The sequence below is a fragment of the Nymphalis io genome, chromosome 12 (genome assembly GCF_905147045.1).
Source record: "Nymphalis io chromosome 12, ilAglIoxx1.1, whole genome shotgun sequence".
NCBI classification, from domain to species: domain Eukaryota; kingdom Metazoa; phylum Arthropoda; class Insecta; order Lepidoptera; family Nymphalidae; genus Nymphalis; species Nymphalis io.
In genome coordinates, this window is record NC_065899.1 from 7,129,903 (window position 1) to 7,142,056 (window position 12,154).

The 12,154-nt window shown below is 32.0% G+C and overlaps 1 protein-coding gene across 1 annotated transcript in view; it reads right to left on the reverse strand.

Moving 5' to 3' along the window:
* Positions 1 to 8,292, reverse strand: part of LOC126772310 (uncharacterized) — a 193,821-nt gene extending 185,529 nt beyond the window's left edge. Inside the window, exon 1 of the mRNA XM_050492607.1 lies at positions 8,101 to 8,292. The gene's annotated coding sequence lies outside the window, so the exon portion shown is untranslated. The remainder of the gene's footprint in view (positions 1 to 8,100) is intronic.
* Positions 8,293 to 12,154: the final 3,862 nt, after the last annotated feature.

Here is a 12,154-nt window from a genome sequence, read left to right on the forward strand (position 1 = left end):
GCGACATTGGTGTAAGTTAGAGAGGTAAGTTAAACCTCAAGGAAAGGTTTGGATAACATCATATTTTGACAGATCGAAGTCCACATGGATAAAGTCGCGGATAAAAGCACTCTAATATGTCAAAAACAATATTTTCTCCTCGAGCTGTCAGCCCCGCGTATCTCTCTTTGTATCATATCGAGTTATTTAAAGAACACTTCTAGGATTTCAAACTAACATGATTCTATCCTAAAAACAAGGTTTATCTTTTTGTTGTGGATGATTTTATTTCGAATGGATTTTCATTCAAGTTTAGTCCAAATCTTTATTCAACTTTCAATTACACAATATTCTGGTCTTGTTTTCAAATTATTAATATGTCGTCAATATCAAAAAACGTAAAACGTAACATAACACTTACAATATGTATATTCTTATTAATTGTGAAAAATCTACTGCCCTTCCGAAATGTTTGATTCATTATACATCATACAAGAGTATTTGATAAGGTCTTATTAGACGTATGAAGTTACGAAAACCTAACAATCAATCCTAATGTACGAATATTTACAAATACGAGCTTGTATTTTTAACCAAGTGTTCAAGTTTGTTCAATTATACCTGTGTGATGAAAATATTTAAAAATTAAACACTTGACAGTAAGAACTTACTTTCATTTGTCGATATATTTCTAAAGAAATTCGATTTAAACCATTATTTAGGTCTCTGTATTTCCTAGTAATCCTGACTGTAACCGACGCTGAATACACGTTTGCCGGTCCGCTGGTCTGATGCGAAACGGTAGAGTTTAATTGGAGCCGTCCGTTCAGAGATAGAAAGATATATAGCAGATAATAAAGGATGGGAAATCTATTGTTTCCACCCGTACCTTCAAATTTTCGAATCAATTTTCTGCTACGTTCATGTTTTGAATTAAAACTTTAGTTTGTCAAAGTTTGAATGTTATCTGAGAATTTCTAAGTGTAATTTCATTTTTTAATACATTACTATTTTAAGACAACTTTTGAACAGCCGCCGCCGTTTACAACAATAAACAAATTCAAAATTTGTTCAATTAATAGTTGTCAAAACTGGTTCATTGAATAAAATATTATCTAGTGAGCGACCAAATAAGAAAGTTTTTTAAATTATCTTTATTTGATAAATAGAAGAAAATTTAATTTTAATTAAATTTGAGCCGAGTAGCAATTATTTTTGAAGGTCTTATTTACCAAGAAACCGATTTATTCGTCCTTCTAAATAATTAAGGCATACTGTGACTAAAATATTTATAGACAGTAGATTAGTACTGTTTTTTTATGTTTATTATGTTATACTTTTTTGATGGTAGGCAGATAAATGTCCATGTAGTCCACATTCACGAGAACAAACAACGACGGAACGTAGGATTTCGATTTGAAAGAAGATTGAGGTACACGGTTGACAAAGCATTAACGTAGAAAATCGAGTTCGGTATCGTTACCTTTGCACATTTTTTTTGGGAAAACGTTAATCATAACCATAAAGCAGTCATCTCATCTAATTTCTTATTTTGATTTACATCGTTTTTATTTGATCGATTCAAATACAACTCATTTTTGCTCGATCTTGTAAAATGTTATAAGTTAAATGGAATTCGGGTAACTATACCCAACTAGCACAGAACACATTCGAGATCAACTGAAAATAACGGTATAGCTTGAGTACAAAATCTTAATAAAGGAAATAGAAAATATTTCAGCGTCATAAATATGAATGTTACTTTTGTTACAAATATAATTAATTCTAGTAATACAATTCAATAAAAGACCATTTATTTATATATAAAGCTTTTTACCGTTTCTCATCATAAACGAATATCTCAAAAATTCTTTGTGAAGAATTTGAATAAGCAAATATTTTGTAGGGCCCTTATACCATTTCAACAATTTGCATACAATAACGGGAACCAGCAGTAGTTTTAAACACATTATTGCATTCTCGGGAAAACATTTTCAGTTAGAACTCATCTCAATGAGGGGAACGTAACGACACTGTTATTACGTTTTTGAATTTCCACGTTTAGTGTGCAGTTGTCGTCTTTTACTTGCATATAAGCAGCCAAGGAGTATTATAATGTTATCCTGGTTTTTTATGTTACTACTCGTAACTAAAATACTTGGTATTTAAACAAAGATGTTTGTATAGTTTTGTAGATATATATATAATAAAAAAGCAAACCCCCTGTATGATCACTCTTGTCTGCCTGTGTGTCTGTCTCGGTATCTGAAAGCTTTCTTTCTAAATAAAAAAAGCAAATGAAATTTAACGACCCTAAAAAGTTAATTAAGAAATAGGAAATAGTATAAGTGATACCGGACTTTAATTAGCAATTTTGCGTATTTCATGAAAGAGGAGAAATCTAATTTCTTATGAAAATCGCTCATTCCAAAGCATAATTACCAATTCTTTCAGAGTTAAAATTCACGATTTGAATTACCAGGATTGTTGTAGGAGGAGTATTATTATAAAAATTAAACAAGTAAATCTTAGTCTATTAAAAACAAATATTTTTCATAAATTCTTTGACCGTTAACGTTATATACAGGTAAGAAATATTTTGTTTATTATTATTTTGTTGAAATCTCCATTTAAAATTTGAATCATATAGAACAGTAGGAATGTTTGATACGTCTACGGATATACCTGATAAAAATCATTATAAAATAAGTGCTCATTTAATTATAAGATAAGAGAAAGATTATTATATGGTTATTAATTATTATTACACTTTATCTAGTAATTTATACGTTTGTTTCATTTAGAGGTACGTGCTGCTTCAGGGGATCTTTTCAGATACCTATGTTTTATTAAAGTCTAAAGAAATGCTTCGAAACTTTACTCATATATCTTTCATATTTCACACATCATTTTTGTGTTTTATGATTTTCCCAAATTTAAAATAAAGAAATAATTTAAAAAAACGAACATAATATGTTGTATCTTATCAATTACGCACTTATTAAATATTTTGAAAACCGCTGTCAATAATTATATTATTCTATCAATCTACTTACCTACATGACTAAGTCTGAATTTTATAAATATCACCGAAAAACAACGAAGTGTTAAAATTAAAAAGTTTTGCAATGTTGTCAAAATCAATTGCTATGCTTTATAATTATCTATGGTCGCATAAAATAAAATGGATGTACATTACGAAGAATTTCGAAGCGTTAACTTCGCTACTCGGACGAAAAGCTTAATTGGGAGAGCTCAAGTTGAGCGCTATTATTATTAGTGTGTGGAGTGGGAATTGGGACAAACGTTTACATGAAATACGATTCCATTTGTGTTTGTCACAAATTATCGTAATATTATCGGTACCAAGTCTCATTATAAAGGCATAATTGATAATTATTATGTATATATATAGTTGACGCTAAAATATACAAAAGTGACCCACCATACTTCAGTTGTACCGCAAACTAGCAACGCTTCATATTTCGCTAAAAGGCCAAGTAATCCAGTTGTAATATGCGTAATATAAACACCTCAGGTCTGTGGTGTTTATTTCCGAACCGGTGGTTGATTTATGACAATCAATAAGTAAGTGTAATGCTTCTATATGATATTTGTACGAATACTATATGAATTTTAATACTTGTGTATATTTTATTTAATCTGTAATGTTTTATTATTCTTATTTAATAAAAACAAAATGATATGCAAATATGATTGGTTCACAGTCTAGTACACTACGTCACCTTTGTCGAGAGCCAGCGCGCGTGAAGCGCTAATGTATCGTATACATTTACACATGGATGTACACGAGTACTCAATTTGTACAGTCGCTAACACTGACAAATTGTGAAAGCCTTGTTTATGTGAAAAATAAAATTCATTTTTTTGTTTTACGAGAACGCTCAGCGTTCTCTTTCTAGTTAAGTGACTGGTTTATTTTTTGCCTAAAATTAATATTTATCACTTTCATTTTATTATGACTTAATTCATATTTTACAATTTATTATCGTGTACATAACATTAAAAAGCCAAGATTGCCTAGTGGTGGGAACGCGTGAATCTTAACCGATGATCGTGGGTTCAAACCCGAACAAGTACCACTAAACGTTCATGTGCTTAATTTGTGTTTATAATTCATTTCGTGCTTAACGGTGAAGGAAAACATCGTGAGGAAACCCGCATGTGTCTAATTTCATTGAAATTCTGTCATATGTGTATTCTACCAACACGCATTGGAGCAGCGTGGTGAAATAAGCTCCAAACCTCCTTGAGGAGAACCTCAAAAAGGAAAGGAGGCCTTAGCCCACCAATGGGATATTAACAGGCTGTTATTGTACTGTATTTGTTTTTGAAATGCAAACTGTAGGGCTATTCTGTAATTCATAGCAGAAAACGATTGTGAATTGTCAGAAAGTGAATGTCGCACATCGACCATAATAATAATAAACATCTTTATTGCACACTCAAACAACGGTAAAAATATATAAAAAAGAAAAAAAGGCTTTGTACTTTTAAAAAGCTTAAGACTATGAATATAAAATAATCTTGTTATCACTACTTCTGTAATAACCCCTTGCATGCTATTATTTTATAATAATGATAATATTTCAAGAATACACGCATCAAAACCACCATATCACCATAAGTCGGTTTTCAACATTTCACGTAATAAAGTGAGTTCATACAGAATAGCATTGCTGACGTAACTAAGTAGTATTTCGAAATTAAAATATATCAGTAATAATATAAGCAAATTAAAAAATTAGTAATTAATATTTTTACCTTTTTTTAACATTGTAATGTTTAGTGCCTCTTATCAAGAACAGATATGTGTAGAATATTGCATAACTTGTCGGAGTACAATGTCTTCAAATATGGCATACAATTTACTGTTACATAATTTATAGTTTGATTAGTCTTGGATAGGGCACAAGGCGACGTTGATATAAATCTTGGTATATGTTGACATAATTAGCTTTATTCCATGAACCATGATGTCACGACTGACAAATACACGGAACCTCGTCAATGTCACAGCCGAACTTCAGTTCAATTATAATTTAACTAAGCGTGTCCAATTAAATTATGATTAATTATTTTAAAAATCGAACAAAATATATACCTCCTTACTGGAATGGAATGTTGGCACTAGATATTTTTATTAACTGTGAAGCTGTAAACAAAAATGTTGCAAAGGAAATCCCGCTGAGTCTCTTTCTCCAGGTCTTATCAGGTTTGAAGTATATACTTTTCTGTAACGGTGTTTCTTACACTATCTTGATGTTCTTGCGATTTTTATTTATTTTAAGCACATTTTAGAGAGAAAGCGTAATGGGTGTAGAACCCTCTTGCTATTTTGAAGGCTGGTGCAAAATCCAAGAAGTTGTACGTGAGAATCCTACTGAGAACAATATTGTTACTGTTTATATAAAATTTGTTTTCTTCATTTTGAATGGAACTATTACTATATCGTGACTTGAAACGGGTAATTTAAATATTGGTCGTCAAAATTGGGCTAATTACTAGATAATTGAAGAGGTTGGAAGTGTAAATTTCTCGAAAATAGGGTGAATAATGATATACGTATAAGGGTAAAATAAAAAATATTATATATTATTTTTAGTACCAATATCATCATACAGCTAATTTGAAATGTTATCAAGCGTATTGCTTTTAATGTGTGTAAAAATATAATATTTCAAGAATATACGCATCAAAATCAGCATAAGGCGGTTTCCAACATTTCATGGGTGCGTAATAAAGTAACCCCTTGCATGCTGTTATTTTATAATAATGATAATATTTCAAGAATACACGCATCAAAACCACCATATCACCATAAGTCGGTTTTCAACATTTCACGGGTACGTAATAAAGTGAGTTCATACAGAATAGCATTGCTGGCGTAACTAAGTAGTACTTAAAAATTGAAATCAGTAATATAAGCAATTAAAAAAAATAGTATAATACTAAGTGATCAGCCAGCATCTGTTCTGATAACCCAGTCCCATGTTTTCGGCTTTTTGTATGGTAAAAAAAAAAACGTTAATATTTTTACCTTTTTTTGTAATATTGTAATGTTTAGTGCCTCTTATCAAGAACAGATATGAGTACGTAATATTTATAAGGTAAAGAAAACATTTTGAATTACCAACTGTTTTGGTTTTGGCAGGTTATTCTGAAATTCACAGCAGCAAACGGTTGAAAAAAACTAGTTGTAGTTACTAATAATGCGAAGGTCATTTTTGAAACCAATGCGAGTTAAAACACGGTCTCATTACTATATATTTCGGCTCCATTTTGAACTACAAATTTTATCTATAGTATATTATAGATGTATACATCTTTCATATTAATGTAAATGATTGTTTAGGACATTTTGTTAAAAAAAAAGAAAAAATCTTACTGTGTAATAACTGTAAAAATCAAATCAATCAACAACATAAATAGAAGAAACATTAATACAATACAGATAATGTATATGATTTTAAATAGTTATTCAAATTTGAAGTTAATAAGTATTCAACCAATGCGTCTTACCTGCCATGACATACGGTGCCGAAACGTGGACACTAACTGCGGGACTAGTCCACAAATTCAAAGACGCTCAGCGTGCTATGGAGCGAGCTATGCTCGGAGTATCTTTGAAGGATAAGATCAGAAATGAGATTATCCGGAAAAGAACCGGAGTCACCGACATAGCTTGCAAAATTAGCAGGCTGAAGTGGCAGTGGGCTGGTCACGTATGTCGTAGGACCGATAGCCGTTGGAGCAGACGAGTCCTAGAGTGGAGACCGCGAATCGGAAAGCGCAGCGTAGGGCGCCCTCCAGCCAGGTGGACCGATGACCTTAGAAAGATGCGGAAGGCATGCGGAACAGGGAGCTTTGGCGCACCTTGGGAGAGGCCTATGTTCAGCAGTGGACAATGATTGGCTGTTGATGATGATGATGAAGTATTCAGCCAATCAATTTCATTAATTAAACAATAATTTGTCAAAGAAATACAAAATACCGTTAAAGATTTAAAAAAATGTTACTTATAAATTAATATAAGTAATTATTAAATATTATATAAATAAATATATGTATTAGATTTTTCCAATTTTTTTTAATCAGCTCCAACCTCCACACCAACTCCACCATTATTTGCCTAATACCTACATGTTTGAGTGAAGTATAAAATATTTAAAAAAAAACTTTTATAGCCATTTAAAAAAACTGAGCTAAAAAATAAAACCAGTGCATATATCAATAACATATTACGTACTATTCAACTTCCAAACATTATACTCAAGTATTATAAAAAATCCAAGAACGACAAGGATAAAATTCTTACTTAATTGTTCAATCAACGTAGATTAGTTACTTCCAAAGCTGATTTCTACAAACTGGTCGAACTTTATCGTATTATAGACGAAAACTTCAGGAAATCAAATAAAAGCCCAAATGTTCCTAAAATTCAATTTGAACGACATGGGGGTGAGTGCAAGGCGGAAAGGTTGTGAAACCCCTAGAACGAGCGTAAAACCCTCATTTATGTATTCTCATACTGTACATAAGTTTCTATATCTTTATTAAATACTAGTTCCTTTTTATATTTTACTATATAATATCATATTTTACTATAATTATCTTTCAACGATAATGTAAAAAGCAATTGAACACGTAGACAATGTTACTAGAGTCGATGTAAAATACTATACACTTATTTATAGTCACTTCGATACTGATCAATTTTTTCTTAAAAAAAGTCAGGCAATTGGCGATAAATATGCTATAAGAATCAAGGTAATTAAATTTTAAGTAGGCTTAAGAAACGAGAAAAAATGGATACACCAATTTAATTTTGTGTGTAATGTACCTCCATTAAAATTTATGAAATTAGGAAATTTAACTCAATATAAAAATATAGTGATATTAATTTAAATGAAAATAACAAATATATGTTCAAAACATAACCTCATTTTACCGGTCTCGGTTCTACCGAATTATTATAACTCTAGAAGTCTAACATAAACTAAGTAACAAAAGGAATTTAAAATGTGTACATAAATTTACAATACGTTATTGTTGCCAAAATATAAAATTAGAGAACATCGCAATGCAGTAAATACTTACGTAAGTTGGTAAATGCGGTCAAAAACACTCCACTTCCTAAATAAATCCAATTATAAAACAACAACGTCACTATAATATAAAACAAACACTACATAACTTAATGAAACAAGCAAAAAATAACACTTGAAAACAAATCGGAAAATTCGTAATGTTATTGCACTTTGGAAAAGATCGCGTGGAAATTTCCAGACGGAGAACGTACTCCTACCGCGAGAGTTGACGACAAACTAAGATTATTCCGTAATACGAGGGGTAGATTGGGGTGAAATAGGGTGAGCGGGGGCGAAACAGACGGCCGGCTGAATGGAACGGACCCGTCGCCATTTTCATTCCGCTATATAGGTTGTATAGTAATAAACGACTCACTTTATTAAGTTTAAACTTAGTGTATAGTAGTTAGAAAGGGTTTCCTTGAGCTATTTTATGATGTACATAAGTTTAGAGGTCACTGGTACTTTTGAACTAAATTAAGTGGAAATAATGCGATAGTTATTTATTCAAAAATGTTTTCAAGCTATATTTTTGGACCATAATATTACGAGACACATTATAAATTAAATTTTATAGAATTATATCATAATATACTAAGTATGCGGAAGGCGGAGGACAGGGAGCTTTGGCGCACCTTGGGAGAGTCCTATGTTCAGCAGTGGACAACGATTGGCTGTTGATTGATTTGATTGATACTAAGTATGATTTTTAAATGCTTATAATATAAGTGACGGGTAAAGCAGGTACGGTAAAATAAGGCAGGTACTTAATAGGAAAAATCCGAGATGTGATAAAATGTCGAGAAATTTTTGTGGTTCTTCTAACCAGAATTATTATTCAACAAAAGTGAGATAATCGAATTTTAATATTAAATCATTACAATGACATTAATTATGTAGTATTCCGTAAAACATAAACTTAAAATTTCAATCCCGATTTAGATTAAATTGTTTATTATATAAACATAATATTTAAAAAATGTTTAATCCAATTAATATAAGAACTATCAAGGCCCAGTTTCACGATTGCTGTTTGTAGTTATTCTAGTTGTAAGTATTCTTCACATTTCTCGTCAAGGCTATCTAACTCAAAGAAAATATTTCAGACGACTACGAAAACCAAGTAGGTACTTATACTAACTAGAATATGAAATAAAAATAAGCTGTAACAAATTAATTTTAAGCGCTTCCTCACTACACCTGTAATTCGATTAAACGGAACAAAATTGCTGTGAAAATTATAATTAAAAAGTTACAATATTATATATTTTTAACAAAGTACACGATTTTAACGAAGTTCCCATTTTTGGGTGCCTCGCTCGTTCTTTGATTTATATTCTGGAACTGACTTAAGCTTACAATATTTTTCATGTTCACATAATGATGTAGGTACGATAATTTTTACTATAATTAAAATAACTAAATTATTTAATAATAATTAGTTATATAATTTGATTAGAAAAATTGCGTTTTTCCATGAAAGACTTAAAAAGCTTATCTAAAAACAAAATTTGAACGAAATTGCTAGAGTTGTTTCCGAGATACATGAAATAGAATTGATGAATTATTGAAGAATTACTCATTTAATATTATAAAATAAAATCCTAGGCATTTCGCCTACCATCCACAATAGAGTTAATGCCATTATCCTAGATAATTAGGTGCAACTGAACAAATTTGTAAATCTTCTGCTATGAGGGGATCAAAACAAAATATTGTTTAATTTAAATGCATTACCTCGCTGAGACGAGATTGTTGGCTCCCCTTTGCGGCTTTACCATACCTTTGAAAAGTTAAATGTTGAATTGAATTTAAAAAAAGTATTTACTTCATTCCTGTACCTTTGGGGAATATTGTAACTGTAGTGTAATATTGTAATGTAACATTAAGTGGCAAACTGATTTGGTGACTGATGGTGGCAAAATCAGCATACTTAAAAAAAATATGCAGATGTAAATACGTATCTCATGTTTACAGAATTATATTTTTAGTCTATATTAAATATATATATATATATATATATATATATATATATATATATATATATATATATATATATATATATATATATATAGAATATGCTATTTTAAATTTGCGGTATTGACACAAGTTTATAAGATAAAAAATCTTTTATTATTGAACTATCAAGAATACAATGTAATAATGGCTTTATGTATAAATCTGTAACAGTTTTTTAAATACTCTGCGCAATTAACCTCCAAATGTGATTACATTACTTCCATAATATTTATGTCGTAAATAGCTTTATGTGAATACCATGACCTAAGAGGAGTTGTAGGTAAGTCCAAAAAAAAGTAGATACGACTGGTTTTCCATTTCTCATCGTACGACACCACCTGAATGCGTTGCAAGTGGGAAATTAGCTCCCGTTAAAACTTCGTAACAATTTCAGGTAATAAATGACAGTCGCTATTTAAAGCCCGACCATTTGTTACAGGGAGAGATAGATTCTCTTACTATTGAGTACATTTTAAAACTGGTACAGTTTATCAGCAACGTATTTAGTTATTATAATATAAATAGTTAAATGATTAATATTATTTTTATTTTGATACGTGTAAGTGTTTATAACGTCAAGTGTTTTTGATAGCTCAATGATATACGGGCAGCTTACCGATGTGTAAAAAGCAGGGTCGACCCCTCAGGTATTGCCCTAACCACTATAAAATATTTTTTTTTAATCATTAATGTCAGTAAAATAGTATAACTATTGATTTGTTAAAATATTTTTAAAAGAATATGCTTAGTTACCTACCCATAAAATGATCGATTTAAGAATAATATTAACTCTCAAACGAGACACAGTTAACGTGTACCTATACTTTTTTCATCACGAGCACTTTTTTACATTTTATACATACATCTCAATATCATTACAATATATCACACATTATAACCATTCACTACCTCACATTACTTTTTATTATATCGTTTCTTCCTGTTCCTTCCGATCATCCTTTTTGAAGTTATTCACGAAAGTATCTTTGACTATATGTTATATATGTTATAGTATTAAAATAGTTCCAGCCTTTCGGATATTAAAATTTGTGGACAACATACATGGACCGGGATACCGTCCACTATTCTTTCAGAACGTTGTCCGGGACTTACAAGACAAACTGTTACCCTGACACGTGGTCCGAGGACGCATAAGATAGGGGTATTCTTTTAGAGGCCCCTGAAAAATGCAGCCGGACCTCGAGGACCCCGCGCTGCATGCGAGATGCCGTATTTGTAGAAGAGTCGAGATTGTGGATACTTTTTGCGGAAGTGGCCACTTTTGAACCAATATTTGGACATTGCATAGTTTTTAGAGGATAAGAATCTTACATAATTCAAACCCCCTCTTTTTTTTTTTTTTTATATTCGCCGGGAGGGCAAATGACTCTACTCCACCTGTTGGTAAGTGGTAGTAGAGTCCAAACGCGACGACGGCCAGTACAGACGGGAAAAACGTTTTGCACTAGCCGCCTTCGCCTTGCCGGCCCGCAAGATGCCTCTTCACGCCTCGTTTGAAGGAACCCGGGTTGTAAGAGGAGGGGAACACGTGAGCTGGTAAGGAATTCCATTTTTTGGAAGTGCGACAAAGAAAGGAGTTGCCAAATTTCTTTGTTCGCGATGGAATTGATGTCACAGTTAGGCGGTGACATCGAGAACCAGCTCGCGTGGACTTAAGAAGGAAGGGGGAAGCAGGAATTAGAGAGAATAATTCCTCAGAGCACTCGCCGTGATACAGTCGATAGAAAGCGCTCAGTGCTGCTATCTCACGACGCAATTGTAAAGGTTCAAGGGTGTTTGTGACCTTTACGTCGCCAATAATGCGTACGGCACGTCGCTGCAACCGGTCCAAGGCCTCAAGTAGGTACTTAGCGGAGCCATCCCAAAGGTGCGAGCAATATTCCACGCAAGACCGTACCTGTGTTTTGTACAGCAGGCACAGTTGTTGTGGCGTGAAAAAGCGCCGCACCTTGTTCAGAACTCCGAGTTTCCGTGAAGCTGTTTTTATAACAGCCTCGATGTAATCCCTTGGACTAAGGTCGCAG